Source organism: Phyllostomus discolor, chromosome 14 (assembly GCF_004126475.2).
Source record: "Phyllostomus discolor isolate MPI-MPIP mPhyDis1 chromosome 14, mPhyDis1.pri.v3, whole genome shotgun sequence".
Lineage (NCBI taxonomy): Eukaryota > Metazoa > Chordata > Mammalia > Chiroptera > Phyllostomidae > Phyllostomus > Phyllostomus discolor.
In genome coordinates this window covers 40118124-40134486 of record NC_040916.2, presented here as the reverse complement: position 1 = coordinate 40134486, position 16363 = coordinate 40118124, and the positions used below count along the sequence as shown (strand labels likewise).

Genomic DNA, 16363 nt, shown 5'->3' with positions numbered 1-16363 from the left:
CCCTTGCCGCTCTTTCTCCGGAGCTCCAAGGGCCCCTCTTTGTCCTCCGTGACTTGTTCCTGAGCCCACACAGCCTAACTGGCTCACTTCCTCTACCTCTGTGACTTTCTAATTAAACTTTCTGTCACAGTTTGAAAAGGAAAAAGTGTCCTCTATGTTTTCTGGATGATTGGCAGTAGGTAGGTGTGCGGGTCAGTTTAGCTTATGTTGGCAATAACAACTAGTCGATCCAACACTAATATCGGTGTTGCTGAGAAGGGATTTTGGAGATGTGTTTAAAGTCCATAATCGGTTGATTTTTTTTCTCATGGCCAGTTTCTTTTTCTTCTTCTTTTTTTTTGGGGGGGGGCTTTATTTTTATCATTGACACTATTACAAGTGCCCCCCTTCCCCTCATTAGCCCACCCCCACCCAGCCCTTAGAGCCATTTCCAGGGACCTTAATGACTTCGATATCTTTAAGGCTGATAACATGGCTTTACTATTGCCAACTTTTGAAAATTTCTGCAGAAACACATGCAGGTGAGCAGACGCATTGGCTGGCTTCACCATGGGTCATCTTTGTAGGGGAGACAACCCCGCAGCAGATCTGGGAGGGCCTGACTCCATCATTTGAGAGGTTTGGAGCGGAACTGAGGCCTCTCTGGAGGAGATGAGTTTCCACCCACGTGGGGCTCCAGCCCGGCCCAGCCGGCCTCGCCGACAGCCTGCCTCATGGGCCTCAGACCCGGGCGCCAGCCCCAAGCCGCACACGCCAGTTCCCTGTTGTAAATCCCCCACTACCTGCCTCCTTCTGGTGTGGGTAATATTTTTAAGAGCAAGTTTTCTTTCTCTTCCCGTGTACAAAGGCCCTGGCATGGTGCCTGACATACAATAAACATGAATTAGATGATAGCTATCATTACTAAGGATTTCACCAGCCTTTGAGATTCTAGTCATTTCTGCCAGAAAAGCTTCCCACACTTAACTGGGAAATGACTAACGAAGGGACGATAGCCCAGATCACTGCTGCTATTCGCTTCAGTCTCACACAGGCACGGTTTTGGAATAAGATTCTCCTCTGATAAAATACGTTTCATTGAGTAGGGCCCCAGGGGAGGTAACCTGTGTAGTGATGTCTGTCATCTGTACCTGTCCCCAGTGATTACACCTCCTCACATTTTGGTATTTCCCACCTGGTGAATCCTGTCTTCCCAAAGCAGATTTTTAATTTTTTTTCTGTTTTCTAGCCTCCTTACTGCTAGAAGGCAGACTGGTGACTTAGATCCCATGCGTCAGAGTCACCTGAGCGAGACTGGGTTTGGAATGAGTTGCACGGGGTCGGCGCCAGGCCAGTGGGGGGACTGGCCTCTCCCTACAGTTCTGTGGCCCAGGAGTCATGCCGGCAAGTCTGGCCCAGAGCCCGGGCTCCCGCCCACCCAGTTCTGCGGGTCACCCAGCGTCTCTCGATAGATCCCGCGCTGCTCGAAGTCGTGAGAGCAATCAATCGACTTTGAGGAGGTCCATAAATATCCTGAGTGACACAAGGACTCGGGACACAGGGACACAGGAGATGTTTTCCACAGCTTTGCCGAATCAATCACATATTTTATACTTACATTTATATTTATAATATAGTCACCAGGATAATTTATCAGTCTGGAGAAGTTACTGGAGGTGTCTTCCTAACAAACTTTACTGCCCAGCCTTTATTTACTATTAGTTTCCCATTGATTGACCTTACTAGGTTGTGCTGACCTTGAAGCCTAGAACCTCTTTCCTTTCCCTTATAATTTCTCTACAAATTTACTGTCCCACAAATAAAGACAAAAACTTTGCTTGTTGAGAATACAAATAAGCCTGAATTCTGAGCCACAGCTTTGAGTTACTCATCTCTGAATACTCCCATTGGTTGCATGCAAGATACACATGGTAATAAACACGTTAGTTTCTCTCCTGTTAGTCTGTCCTTTACACGGAGCCCCAGCCAAGGATCTAAGATGGGGAGGGTTTCCCACCCCTGCAGCAGATAAGCTTCTGGGTTGTCTTCCCAGAACACAGAAATCGCCCTTGAGAAAACCCCAGAGTTTACAGGTAGCAATTTGCCATTTCTCTCAGTTTCCCGGGACAGGAAGCCAGGTCCCTGGGGGACATAGGGAAGCTCGCCCACAATTCCGTCGTCTCTGAAAGGCTCACTGTCCCCTCCTAACAGTGCATTGTCAGCGTGGAGGGAAGTCTCCTGCATACGGAAGTAGCAACAAAGCAAGATCCACAGACGGAACCCCTGTTTCTGCACGACTCCTCGGTGCTGTGCCTTAAACCCCAAGGGGGACCTGCAGCTTTTTTGGTGGGAGGGGTGCCACTGGAGGGTGATTTCTGTGTTCTGGAAAGACCACCCAGAAGTTTATGTTTTTACACAAGTAATACTTTATTAGAATTACACATTTAAAACCTTAGTTCTTGCTCGTTCATTTCAACTTAGGAAACTTATGTCTTCACTAAACAATCGTCACCTGGCCCTGGGGCAGATGCCAAGGACGCATCAGGAACAGGACAGGCGAGACGTCTCATCCTCACGAAGCTCACACGCTCACGGGGGAACAGCAGAAAATAAAGCAAAAAAAGTAAATTGTATACTGTATTGGGATGTTACAGTTTATATGAAAAAATAAAATGGGGGCAAGGGAGAGAATGCACTTTAACACAGGGTGGCGAAGGAGACCTTGCTCAGAAGGTAAACACCTTCATGCATTTGATTGTTACTATTTTCAGATTTTAGGTATAATTTAAACAAAGGGTGTTTCCTGAATTGAATCACTGTCATCGGCAACACAGAATTTGATTGACTATGTTGAATAGTAAAGCTACTCAAGTCATAAGCCAAAGCTGTGAGTAAAAATATAGCCCAAGACACAATTTTACACTGGACTTTGAAAAAACATTTTCTTACACAGACAGGGTCAGACTCAAAACAGACCTAGAATTTATAATATTAGCATGTGTATATGTTGCGTTGTTGGCTTAGATTCTTTTCTCTTGCATCTCACAGCTCACCTTCCAATGCTGTCCCGGGCACAGCCAGCTGTATTGGCAAGAGAAATCCCAATAAACACTTCTAATGAGAAGAGTGGGAAACACACAAAAATGTCACAATGCAGGTCATTTGCAGCCGCACAATTCGTGGTCTTCTATGTTTACAGCAACAGGCAAGCGGCAGGGAGATAACTGACACATAAACACGGCTTCTTAAAGCGGGCACTCCCTCCAGTTTACCGTTACTCCTGTAGGGCGCACTGGCTCTGAGAAGCCAGTGGCCAAAAGGGTGAGGGTGGGGAGTGATTCTGGAGGGAGAGGCTGAGGTCAAGGGCCACCGTCCTTCCCTCTGTGAAACTCCTAACCTCCACCTTGTCCAAGGGTCCACTGTACTGTGAAACCTGTGGCAACAGAGCTGGGCTCCGGGAAGCCCATTTGGGAACCCTGTGTCAAGGGTTCCGACGGGGGTTGGATGAGTCCACACGCGCAAAGGTCTCGGGCGAGTGTCTGCGGCAGAGTGGTAGCTACTTCTGCCCTGGAACCCAGAAACTTGCCACGGGGAGGGAGGTTGGCATTAACACACCAAATTATAGTGTGGCAAGGCCATTGTCTTACTCGTGGCATGCATGACATCCTCTGCGCACCCTGAGAAGCCACACCCACGTTGGGAGTTAAGGGATGGCTTCACCGAGTAGGTGGCCGGCCCTTGAAGGAAGTGTGAAGCGTGATTAGGCGTTTCCTAGGCAGACGTCCGAGAGAGAGGGTGCCCTGGCCAGGGAAACGCCACGGGCCAGTAGTTCCATTGCCCGTGTAACCGATGCCCAGCAGCAAGGGGGACATGCGAAGGCCGTGTAGGCATTTTGTTCTGTTCAGTGTTGACACAGGTGACCCGTCCCACAGACACGTTTGCCTCGATCGGAATCGCCGTGACCTAAAGGTCTGTGCTGGGCCTCACTCCCTGAGTGAACTCGGACCGTTCGTAAGACCCAAACAAATTTCAGTTTGCTAGTGACCGCCACCTACACAGAGGAGCCTGCTTCGTAACATTTGGTTTGGGGGAAAGACAATTAAACAGGAACACAATTAGTTCACGCTCAGGGTTCTTCCCCGCCCCAGACTTCGATCGGCACCCCATAGTTTGCCGGGAAACACGTATGTTTTGGAAGTGACACCGGGTAAGCACGTCTCAGGACATTCTCATGTTACACTGTTCCCACCGAGCTTTCAAAGCACTTCCATTCAACGTGCTTGGTGCTATTTCAAGCGCAACTTGTTGGGATCTGAAAGCAAGGCTTAGCCCTTGAGGAGAACGAGAGCGATTTAAGGAGGTGTGGAGAGAATGCTGACCCGGGTCCAAAATCTCTTCGCAAGTGTATTTGGAAAGAAATCGTCATTCAGCATCATTTAATATTTCTTTCTCGCCTGGGTAACAGGAGAACGCGACTCCATTGTGTGGATTGCTCTCCAGTCTTCTCCCATGCGGGTCTCTTCACACTGACTGTAAGGCATCAACAGGAGGGACTTTGCACTATGTTTTCTCTCTTTATTAAAATAGTGAAACCTGCCAACTTTTGTTTCAGCTAATTCTCAAAAAGAATGTGTCCTTCGTGCATGTGATGAGGTGTGTGTGTGTGACAGTCCGCTGCCATTGTCCCGGCCACGCAACGAATAAGGTGTTAGAATCTCACTTTACTTTTTAATTCAGGTGAAGAACATGTTTCTCTTGTGCCCCCCTGTTATTTTCTGCTGCTGTTCACAATAGAATTGAAAAACATTGTTGTTAAATTTTATAAAAGAGTCTAAAATATAAATTCTGTGAGGACAGGGGACGAGGTCTGTTTTGTTGGTTTTTGTTTTTTTAGATTTCATTTATTTACTTTTAGAGAGAGGAAGAAATGGAGAGAGGGAGAGAAACACCAGTGTGTGGTTGCCTCTCACGTGCCCCCCACCAGGGACCTGGCTCACACGCAGGCATGTGCCCTGACCCATGTGCCCTGACTGGGAATCAAACCGGCGACCCTTCAGTTTGCAGGCCAGCACTCAATCCACTGAGCTACATCAGCCAGGGCAGAGGCAAGGTCTGTTTTGCTCCTTGTAGATTTACCAGTCAGCACAGAGCACAGGTAGACTACATTGTCAATGTGCAATAATGACTGAATTGATATAAACACTCCTATTGGTTTGGAATATTTCCACAGAGTTAGTATCTGCACCTTCTTCCTGGTCCAGCACTGCATGGGGCTCAGGGGTAGCTTTCCTGTTCTCAGGTAACTCAGAGATGGTTGGATTAAGAATGTTAAACTTGGGGCCCCGGCTGGTCAGCTCAGGGGGTTGGAGCATCGTTCCTATACACCACGGTTGTGGGTTTGGTCCCTGGTCAGGGCACACACAAGAAACAACCGATGAGTGCACATGTAAGTGGAACAACAAAGTGACTCTCTCTCTCCCTTCCTCTCTCTCTGTAAAGTGAATCAGTCAATAAATACAAATAATTAACAGCCCCAAACCTCCCAAACTAGGCCTTCAGGTAATCCTCGGTGCCGAAGGCAGCAGAGTCAAATTTGAAGGCAAAAATGGTTAGAAGGTAAAGCCCTGGGTAGCACGAGGATGCAGGGCTCCTTATTCCAGGGAACATGGAGATACTTCCAAAGCCTTTTTCATCGATCGGGAGCCTCGGTATGTTTGGCACGCTCACTCGGGCAGTCTGGCACGGCCTCCGGCATTGTTTCAAGGTCATGACTGGAATGAGGAGTGGACATCGACAAGTCTTATAAAGTGCAGACTTGGCCCAAATGGCCTTTTACTCTTTGAGAGCTGTATTTTGGTTCCGTTGGTAGAGGTGTGTTTGTTTTCATCCTGGGTGAAACCCCGCTGCTGCCCTCTGGGTAGCATTCGTGCTCCGTTTAGAGAACCAGCGTCCCAGTCGAAGTCACACTGGGGAAGTGGGCCCAAGTGTCCCTCCCTCCACTAGCCTCGGCCTGTGGGTGCGGCAGCCAAGAAGACCCTGCTGTCCGAGCACCGTGGCATCACGACAGGCCCTGGCCAGCACATGGGGACAGCATGGCTGGGACCACCCAGGGGCTTCCGGTGCCATCGACGGAGTCGGCCTCCGGCTGCACAGGGTGGAGGGAGGAGAGCTGTTGGGAACGGCCATTCTCTGCCTTCCACAGCTGACTCGTCCTGTCCAGAGCGCTCAGGGCCCCGCTGTGGAAAACGCCCACCAGGGACAGGAGACAGAGGAGGTTAGGGACTGAGGTTGGGGAGGGAAAGGCCGGGGGTTGGAGAGAGGCAGCAGAGGTGGGCTGGGGAGAGGGCACACAGGCACAGGGGAAGTGTGGTGGGTCCGAAGACCCTGCTGAGACCCTCATTTGCTCCCAGCATGCTCTGCCCCTAGATGGTGCTGTGGGGCAGTGTGTACAGAAAATAACCCTCCCTCAAAGCCCAGGGTCCCAGCTTCCCCTCTGGGGCCCTGTGTATCTGGGGCTTGTCTAGAGCAGTCCCCCCTCCGGCCCCCAGACTAACTCCTGGATGCTGCCCTTGTCCTCCCCTGCCCCCTCCCTGGTCTTTGCAGTTTCTCATCTGCTCTGTGCTCTGCGAGGTGCTTTCTGTGTATCCATCCGCTCGTGGATGCTCACGTGGCGCCTGAGAGAGAGGCCCCAGCTCCCGCCTTAACAGATGAAGACTCTGGGACTCAGAGATATGAAGTCAGAAGCCAGTGTCTCTCACTCAGTGGGTTCAACAGCTGGAGGCGGGGCTGGAACCCAGACGTGTGGGACTGCCAAGTCCACGCTCCTGACAGTGGGCAGTCTCGCGCTTGACGCCCCCGGCCAGCTCTGTCTGACTCTGAGCACGGCTGGTGTCATCCTCCCTGTGCACCAGCTGGGGGCCAGCCTGTGGGCCATCTGCCCCTCAGTCCGTCAACGCTCTTTCCTGGGGGACACGGTGCCGTGTATGGAGCCCCGCCCTGGGCCCTGCGGCCGGGAGGTCACAGGTGGCTTCTGCGGGAGGGAGGTGGCTGCTGTGTGTCAGTCCTTCCCCAGCAGGAACCCCAGAGAGTGCCTTGCTCAGTGGTCCCCAGAGTGTGGTCACAACTGAGTATGAATGACCAGAAAAGGGAGGGTGGGAGAAAAAAAAGGGACAGATAAAGTAACCTGAGTCATCGTTGCTTTCTTCTGTTCTGACAACAAAACCATTTTCTTTTCCACTTAGAGTTGTAGCTGCACACGGGAGCAACAGGCGAGGGGTGCAAGAAATGGATCCTATTCTTGAGTAATTAGTCATTAAACTACACCAGAGTCAAGATAAAAATGACTAGTCAATGTCATCCAGGGGGTAATAATCCTCTTTGAAAAAGAAGGCATAACCCTTTGATTCCACTTTTAAGTGGCTTTTAAATTGGGGGAGGATTAGAAGAAAAGGAAGAGGGAGAGATCAAGAGCAACAACGAGAAAGGAAGGAGGGGAAAGGAGCCGAAGAGGGGGGTCTGCCCAGGCCCCACCAGGGCACCGGGCCGTTTCCTCGGGGCCCTGCAGCCTCCGTGAGTGCCCACTTCTGCTCTGTATCTGCAGGTCTTCCCTTCCTGCACACATTTGAAAATGAACAGGTAAATAAAACAGAATTCAGCCCTGGCTGGTGTGGCTCAGTGGACTGAGTGTCAGCCTGCGAACCAAAGGGTCGCTGGTTCGATTCCCAGTCAGGGCACATGCCTGGGTTGCAGGCCAGGTCCCCAGTAGGAGGAGCACAAGAGGCAACCACACATTGATGTTTTCTTTCTCCTTTCCCTCTCCTTTCCTCTCTGTCTAAAAATAAATTTAAAAATTTAAAAAAAAATAAAACAGAATTCAAAGGTAATTCCCCCCTACATCTTATAGTCTACATACTAACTGCATCATCATTTTCGTTGCATTTTAAAAATGATTGATCAGTCAATCATCAGTGAGGCAACAAAATAAAATTAAGAAAACTATAGACTGGATTAACCAGTTTATTATTATTATTATCATTAGAGAGGAAGGGAAAGACACACTGATTTGTTGTTCCACTTGCTGATGCGTTCATTGGTTGATTCTCTTATGTGTCCTGACCAGGGATTGAACCCACAATCTTGGTGTAGCGACACAACACTCTAACCCACGTAGCTACCCAGCCAGGGCTGGGTTAGCCGCCTGTTGAAAACTTACAAAGCAGCTGAATGAGTTCTGTGACACTGAGCAGTTACTACTACAAGGAAGGAAACAGTGTTGGCAACCTCGGTGGTAGCAGAACAAGAAGACACCTTTTCCAGATGTCTCCTAGGTGCCTGGTGCTGCACTGAGCAACTGGCCAGTTACAGAGGAGAGTAAGAGAAAAAGCAGATATGGGATAATATATTGCTGACACGTCCCCTTGCCTGAAAGATGTTTTAGGGCTCATCAGAACAAAGGGTAGTCTTGTCTGCTATGACAGATAAAGAGAATCGCTTCTGTTACAGCTGGTAAGTTCATCTGCTGTTGGAGAAGGCGCAGCCAAGTGTCCAGAGAAATGATTTTCTCTTGGCCCTTCGGTCAACTGTCTGGATTTTATCAATGGCCCTGACTTCACTGAACGGAGCAGCGTGAGAGGCGAGCGTCCAAGTGTGTTCGTGTCCAGCTCTCCGGATGTGGGTAGGCAAAAGTCTTTGAGAGGAGCAGCTGTGAGCCATGAATAGGAGGCCCTCAAAATACCTTTGTTCAGAGTGTTAAGATCAATCAAGCAAACAGTTAACTTGAAGTGTCTGTTGCAGCCTCAATGAGATTTTATCTGTGGAATGAAAGATTAGGGGAGACTGAATTTATTGGCATTCAGAGGAAGTATTTATAAACTTGGCAGGACCTCATGTGAGCGCAGAACAAAGGCTGCCAAGGAGGGTCATAAACCGAGATGGATGGACTGAAAGTATTTTCCACATGCACCGCGTACATATGGTTAGATTCGCGCCGCACGGCCCGAGCTCGGTGTCGAGTGCCCTGTGTGAACGCTGAAGCCATCTCCTTTGGGGGCGTGGGCTGGGGTGGGGAGCTGGAATTAATGCCAGGATTGGGGTGAAGAAGAAGGGATGTTCTGAAGTATGAGGCTGTGCAGAGGGGAGGGGAACAGAGGCAGAAGACTTCAGTGAAAGAGAGGGGCAGACAGCTTCGTGGTGAGGTGCCCACGGAAGGAAACCCTCGAGGGTGAGGCTGGTGCGGAAGACCTGAGACGGGGGCGGATGTGATGTGGGGAATGACACAGAAGAAGAAGAGCGTCAAGGTCAAAGACTCAGTAGGGGAACCAACAGTCTTGACCAACAAGGCACATGGGCCAAATCTGGCCCTGCTGCCTGGTGTTGCAAATAAAGTTTTATTGGAACACCACGATATTCATTTGCTTACAAATTGTTTCTGGTTGTTTTCGTGCTTCAATAGCTGAGTTGAATTGTTGGTACAGAGACCATATAACCCACAAAGCTTAAGATGTTTTCTATCCTGCCCTTTTCAGAAAACACTTGCCAAGCCCAGCCTTGACTGTGGAGCCCACACCCCCCTTAGCCACTCAAATGCCACTGACCTTGGCCAGGGTCCTTTTCCATCAATGGCAAAGCCTGATTCTACTCTACATCTATTTATTTTTATTCACATATGCTTAGAGTTTTGCCAGATTAAACTTGGGAAAGTAAATCTGACATCTCATCTAAACAAACAAACAAAAAAACAAACAGCACATGCTGCTAGGAGACAGGAATGCATGCCCACACGTCCTGTAACACAGTGTCCCCTGAAGACTCTTGCATTAAAGCAGTGGCCCCGTATGGACACATAGGTAGATATACTTTGCCTCCTTGCACAACCAAAAGAAGGACAACAACAAATTTAAAAACAAAAAGTAAGCAGAACTGCCAGAAAATCAAACTGTATGGAAGTCTGACAATCAAGGAGTTAGAGAAGAAACATTCATTCAGACCTGCAGGAGGGGCGGAGACAGGCATCTGGGCAGAGAGGACTCACAGCAAGGTGGCAGTTGGTGACCTGGTGAGGTGGCAGCGGGTGGAGCAGGTGGTCCCCTATTTGTGTGCACATAAACCAAGAGGAACAACTGGGGAGGGAGACAGACTGCACAACTTAGGGCTCCAGTGTGGGGAAATAAAGCCTCAAAGCCTCTGACTGAAAACAACTGTGAGGGTTGAGGTGGCAGCAGGAGAAACTCCCAGCCTCACAGGAGAGCTCGTTAGAGAGACCCACAAGGTCCTAGAACGTACACAAATTTTCCCACCTGGGAATCAGCACCAGAAGGGCCCAGTTTGCTTGTGGGTATCAGAGGAAGTGACTGAAAACCAGCAGAGAGCCCAGCAAGTGCCATTGTTCTCTCTCGGACCCCTCCCCCACATACAGCACCACAATGCAGCGATGCAGGTTGCCCCACCCTGGTGCCCCTGACTACGTAACAGGCATGTGAAGACAAAGAAATATGGTCCAAATGAAAGAACAGATCAAAGCTCCAGAAAAAAATACAACTAAGCAATGAAGAGATAGCCAATCTATGAGATGCAGAGTTCAAAACACTGGTAATTCAGGATGCTGACAGAAATGGTTGAGTATGGTTGCAAAATAGAGGAAAAATTGAAGGCTATGCTAAGTGAAATAAAGAAAAATGTGCAGGGAACCAACAGTGAAGGGAAGGAAACTAGGACTCAAATCAATGGTTTGGACTAGAAGGAAGAAAGAAACATTCAAACAGAACAGAATGAAGAAACAAGAATTCAAGAAACTGAGTAGAAGCTTAGGAACTTCTAGGACCACTTTAAACATTCCAACACCTGGATCATAGGGGTGCCAGAAGGAGAAGAGGAAGAGCAAGACATTGAAAACTTATTTTAAAACATAATGAAGGAGAACTTCCCCATCTGGCAAAGGAAATAGACTTCCAAGAAGTCGAGGAAGCTCAGAGAGTCCCAAAGAAGTTGGACCCAAGGAGGCACACACCAAGGCACATTATAATTATATTAGCAGAGATTAAAGATAAGGAGAGAATCTTAGAAGCAGCAAGAGAAAAGTTACCTGCAAAAGAGTGCCCATAAGACTATCAGCTAATTTCTCAAAAGAAACCTTACAGGCAAGAAGGGGCTGGAAACAAGTATTCCAAGTCATGACAGGCAAGGACCTAGATCCAAGAATACTCTAACCAGCAAAGCTATCATTTAGAATGGGAGGGCAGATAAAGTGCTTCCCAGGTAAGGTCAAGTTAAAGGAGTTCCTCATCAGCAAGCCCTTATATGAAATGTTAAAGGGACTTATCTAAGAAAAGAAGAAGATCAAAAATATAAACAGTAAAATGACAAGTAACTCACAATTACCAACAACTAACCCCCAAAAAAGAAAAACAATAATGAACTAAGCAAACAACTAGAACAGGAACAGAATCACAGAAATGGAGATCACATGGAGGGTGATCAGTGGGGAGGGAGAGCAGGGAGAATGGGGGAAAAGGCACAGGGAATAAGAATCATAAACACTAGGCACAAAATAGACAGGGGGAGGTTAAGAATAGTAGGGGAAATATGTATGACCCACGGACATGAACTAAGGTGGGGGAATGATGGTGGGATGGGGGGTGCAGGGCAGAGGGGAATAAGGGGGAGAAAAAAGGAGACAACTGTAATGGCATAATCAATAAAATATATTTTAACAAATGACTAAAGCAGCAGTGCATTGTTACGGGTTGGAACGTGTCCTCCAAATTCAAGTTGAAGTCTTAACCTCCAGTACCTCAGAATATTACCTTGCTTGAAAATAGGGTCTTTGCAGAGGCAATTAGCTAAGTTGAGGTCATTAGGGTGGGCCCCTAATCCAACAGGACTGGTGACTTTATAAGAAAGGGAACTCGGACAAAGATGTGCACCACGTGATGCTGACGTCAGAGCCGGAGTGAGTCAGCAGAAGCGAAGGAACACCAAAGATCGCAAGCCAACCACCAGAGGCTGGAGGACAGGCCTGCAAGAGTCTCCCACACACCCTCCGAAGGAACCAATGCAGCTGCCACCCTGAGCAGTACTTTCAGCCTCCAGAACTGTGACCCAGTAAATGTCTGTTGTAGAGCCATTCAGTGTGTGGTGCTTTGTTACAGCAGCTCTGGCAAACTCATACGCATGTGTACAAAGTTCCCAAGTAGACTTTCCTTGCTGGTAATGACCACAACCCTGGGGCCACCTTTATTCCCAAGGGACACTTCAGGGCATTGCTCACAGGAGTCTAAGGGTCTTTGCTTTTTTTCCCCCCAGAAAATCTGAAACGGACCTGCAAGCCTTCCAGAGCCTGCCCTTCAGCTGTGGGAGTGCCTGTTTTCCATAATTCTTCTTCCCTGGCAAAGGCTCCAGAGGAGTCACACACTTGCATTTTTATGCACACACTTAGGACAGACCAGACGTGCTTTATCATCTTCCTAATTCACTCTCATCTTCAGGGTTTCCTTAGAGGCAGTAAAAGCTATCACTCTGCACTGAAAATGCCATATTCTTCTTTTTTTGATTGTTAAGTGATCTTTAATTGAAATATTTTCCTCTGTAGTTCTTAACTAGCCAGGCACTCCACTGCACCGCCGTTGATGTCATCTACGATGTCGTGAGGGTGGCGGCCATCGACATCGCAGCCCACGGACTGGGCCGTCTCCCCAGGATCTCTTTAATGGTTCCAGAGAGTTCTCTAGCCAGAGAGCGGTGCCGCATCTGTCGGGCGATGCTGACAATCTCATCAAAAGTGATATTTCCACCGTGCTTGATGTTTTTTTGCTTCTTTCTGTCTCGTGTGGTTCTTTGAGGGCTTTGATGATCAGGGCAGAGGCAGAAGGCACTACCTCAATCTGCGCCTGCCTGTTCTGAATGGTCAGTTTCCTCAGACTCTCCCAGTCACCGGTTGCTTTGGCGATGTCGTCACCAACCTTTTGTGGAGACAAGCCCAGGGGGCCGATCTTGGGGGCCAGGTCGGACGTGGCACCGACTTCCCCGCCGGTGCACCTTAGGTAAACGACTTTGATCTCCTTGGGGTCGAACTTCAGCAGCATGGTGGAGGCAGCTGGTGTCGGATGACCCGGATTTGGGACAACCAAAGAAAGTTGCACCTTCGCCTCCTCCGAGCTGAAAGCCGAAAAAAATGCCATATTCTTTATTAGTGTGGTGGCCAACGGGGGGGGGGGGGGTCCAGACCCCCAGCAGGCCAGGAGCAATAGCCACCGACAGACAGGCCTGCACACGCATCAGAATCGGCGTGTTGGCTCAGTTCAGTTTCAAGAGTCCTGTACTTATAGCACCTTAATAAGATTTTTATCCTCAAATATAAAAATTTGACTAGTAGGTCACATGTGGGTCCATGAAATTGTTCGCCTTTAAAAAGTAAAGCCTTGCCCTGGCCAGGGTGTGGCTCAGCTGGTTCAGAGCGTTGTCCCACAGCCGAAAGTCTGTGGGTTCCATCCCCGGTCCAGACGCATGCTGTGCCTGGTCGGGGAGCTTGTAGGAGGCAACTGATCGATGCTGTTCTGTCGCATCAATGTTTCCCTCTCTCCCTTCCTCTGTCTCTCCAGAGCAATGAAAAAAATGTCCTCGGGGGGAGGAGAAAAATAAAGTAAAGCCTCTGTCTCAAGACTACAATTCCCCAGGGGTTCCCTTATTTGTGTGTGTGATAAACATCTAAATACATGCAGCAGGTACCCTGCTGGGTGCTGGGACAACAAAGGGACAGCCCACACACTGTCCTCGAGGGTCTCAGCGGACGGTGGAGTTGTGGATGGAAGTTGCTCTGGTAACAAGGCAGGGGCTTGGCAGAAGGAAGGGAGCTCACCTGGTGTGAGCACCTGCTGTGCGCCAGGTGCTTTCAGCGCATTCATGTCCTCCCTGGGACCTCCTGAGATGCGCCCTGTACTTTCTCAAAAATGTCAATGTAGCCCTGGCCGGTGTGGCTGGCTCTGTTGGTTGGAGGAAGGGTTGTGGGTTCAATTCCCAGCCAGGGCACGAGCCAGGGTTGCAGGTTTGGTTCCTGGTCCCGGCCCATATGGGAGGCAGCCAATCAATGTTTCCCTCTCACTGGTGTTTCTCTCTCCCTTCCTCTCTCTCTAAAAATAATGAAAGAATGTCCTCAGGTGAGGATACAAAAGTCATTGTAGGAAAATATACATAACATCCAATTCACAATTGTAACTGCTGTTAAGTGTACAGCTCAGCGGCATTGTAAGTGCATTCTCGTTGCTGAGGAATCATCCCCCCCCCCACACCCCGACACCCCGGCCCATTTCCGGAACGTTCTCATCTTCCCAGGCTGAAACTCGGGGCACCTCATGGGCATGTAATCACTCAATGGTGTCTCCTTGTAGCGGGCGCACTTCGCTTCACAAAACGTCCTCCAGGAGCACCCACGCTGTCGCGTGTGCCCGGGCTTTCCTCCTCGCCAGGTGAACAGTATTCCGTGGGGTCTACCCACTGGCCCAGCGACAGCGGCCTGGGCGCCCGGCGCCCGCGGTTCTGGCGGATCCCGCTGGGGCGCGCATGGGTGCACGATCTGGGGTCCAGCTCCTGCCGCCTCGTTGCTTACGCCCAGGAGTGTAACCACTGGCTCTTACCGCAGTTCTGGGGTTACGCGGGAAAATCTGGACGGCGATTTCTAGTTGTTTTTGAAGAACTGCCGCCCTGTTTCTCACCCTTTTACATTTCCACCCTTTTACATTCCCACCAGCAGCGCCCAATGGTTCCAATTTCTCCGCATGTTTGCAAGCACTTACGATTTTCCATTTTTTTTAATAGCCTGCCCCCCCCACCCCCCGCATGGGTGTGAAGTGGTATCGCCCTGTGGTGAGACAGGTGTCTTATTTTTGCCAGGTAAAAGGCTCACTTTTTTGCCCCAAATTTTTTAGGGAAAATTAAGGATGAGCCCTATACATGGGTATAATGATTACATACCAGGGGTCTAATAATCCCATGTATAACACGTACAAAATGTGGGTGCGCGTTATACAGGGGAGCGCATTATACACGGCAACATACATTTCTGGTACCACCTGCATTTTTCAGGTGCGGAAACAGCAGTTTGGAAACTTGCCCGAGGTCATCTGGCCAGTGCATGGCAGGGCCGGAACTGACACCGAGTCCGTCCTGCTCCCGCTCCGGGTTCCGATCATAGTGCCAGGTCGCCGGGCAGGCGCTGAGGACCGGAGGAGTTTGCGGGTGTCCGTGGAGGAGGGGCGGGCGGCGCGGAGCCAGGCGAGGCCGTGCACGGGTGCCGGGGCCAAATCGTAAAGACTTTTGTGTGCGTTTTCCTGGAAACAGTTTCAATTCTTACGAGCAACGTAGAGACAGAAAGTGCACATGGTAATCATGTTAAATCTAAGGATCAAGGAAACACGAGAGGAGCCCATAAAAAACAAACCCAAATCTATATTTCTCAGAAATGTAATGAGATGGCTGTAGGTTAAGACCTAATATAAGAAGTAACTGATTTTTCCATCAGAGCCCAGCTGAAAATAACCAAGAATAATAAGATGTTGGCTTCACATTTTTCCATTTGTTCGGAGCAAGGATATTTTGGGGCATCTTATGGAAAATACAACCTCAAGGGTTAAGGGAGCATTCATCAGGCATCGCAGCGAATTCCTGTAAGAAGTCTGCTTGCGCGAGGCCACGCCCCAGGCCGCCATCCTGGTGAGTGACCCTCATGGACCCCGCTGTGTCCTCTGAGGTTTGGACTGTCCAGGCCGGGAGGAGGGGTCTCCATAGGGAGGGGCTGGGACCCTGCGGGTCTGGAGTGAGGGTGGACTTGGGGAACCTTGAGCTTGTGGCTGGTGGACTGAGGAGGAGGCATTTGCTAGACTAGTATCGCTGCCAGACATTAGACCAGCACAGGGGTCAAGCCTGAAGTCCCTTGAAAAGGTGGGGAAGCTGGGTGTCAATGGAGAGACAGAGGAACAGTAGCTGGGAGCAGGGGGGTGGATAACCAGGTGTGCGAGCAGGCAGGACCCCTATGACACTGATGCTTTCTTTGACAGGGACTCAGAGAAAGGAGCGGCATTGTCTCAGTCACACCCGAGGCCTGACCGGGTAAAGCCCTGTATGCACAAGCCCGCCCCTGCGTCCGGAACCTGACAAGAGCAAACGGAAGCCTGCACACCCGAGCGGCCTCACCTGGGAGACACTGTGGTCACGGGGCACGACGGAAACCTGGGGGCTGGAATGGAGCGCCAGAATCTGCTTCAGGTTGATGTATGTGCCCTGGGAGAAACGGCACGCCCGGCCTCGTCGCTGGGGTTGGGATGCCAATATCGATGCCCACTCGTATTGGGATCAAGCCAAGCCCCTTTTCCTGCCCTGCACCGGCTCCTCCACG

General features: G+C 49.8%; 1 non-coding gene and 1 pseudogene across 1 annotated transcript; both read right to left on the bottom strand.

The window, feature by feature from the left end:
- Positions 1-416: 416 nt before the first annotated feature.
- LOC114489286 lies at positions 417-545 on the bottom strand. The gene has a single exon (XR_003683852.1). It is a non-coding gene; the product is annotated as a small nucleolar RNA SNORA33 (small nucleolar RNA).
- Positions 546-12524: 11979 nt separating this feature from the next.
- LOC114488935 lies at positions 12525-13113 on the bottom strand (annotated as a pseudogene).
- Positions 13114-16363: the final 3250 nt, after the last annotated feature.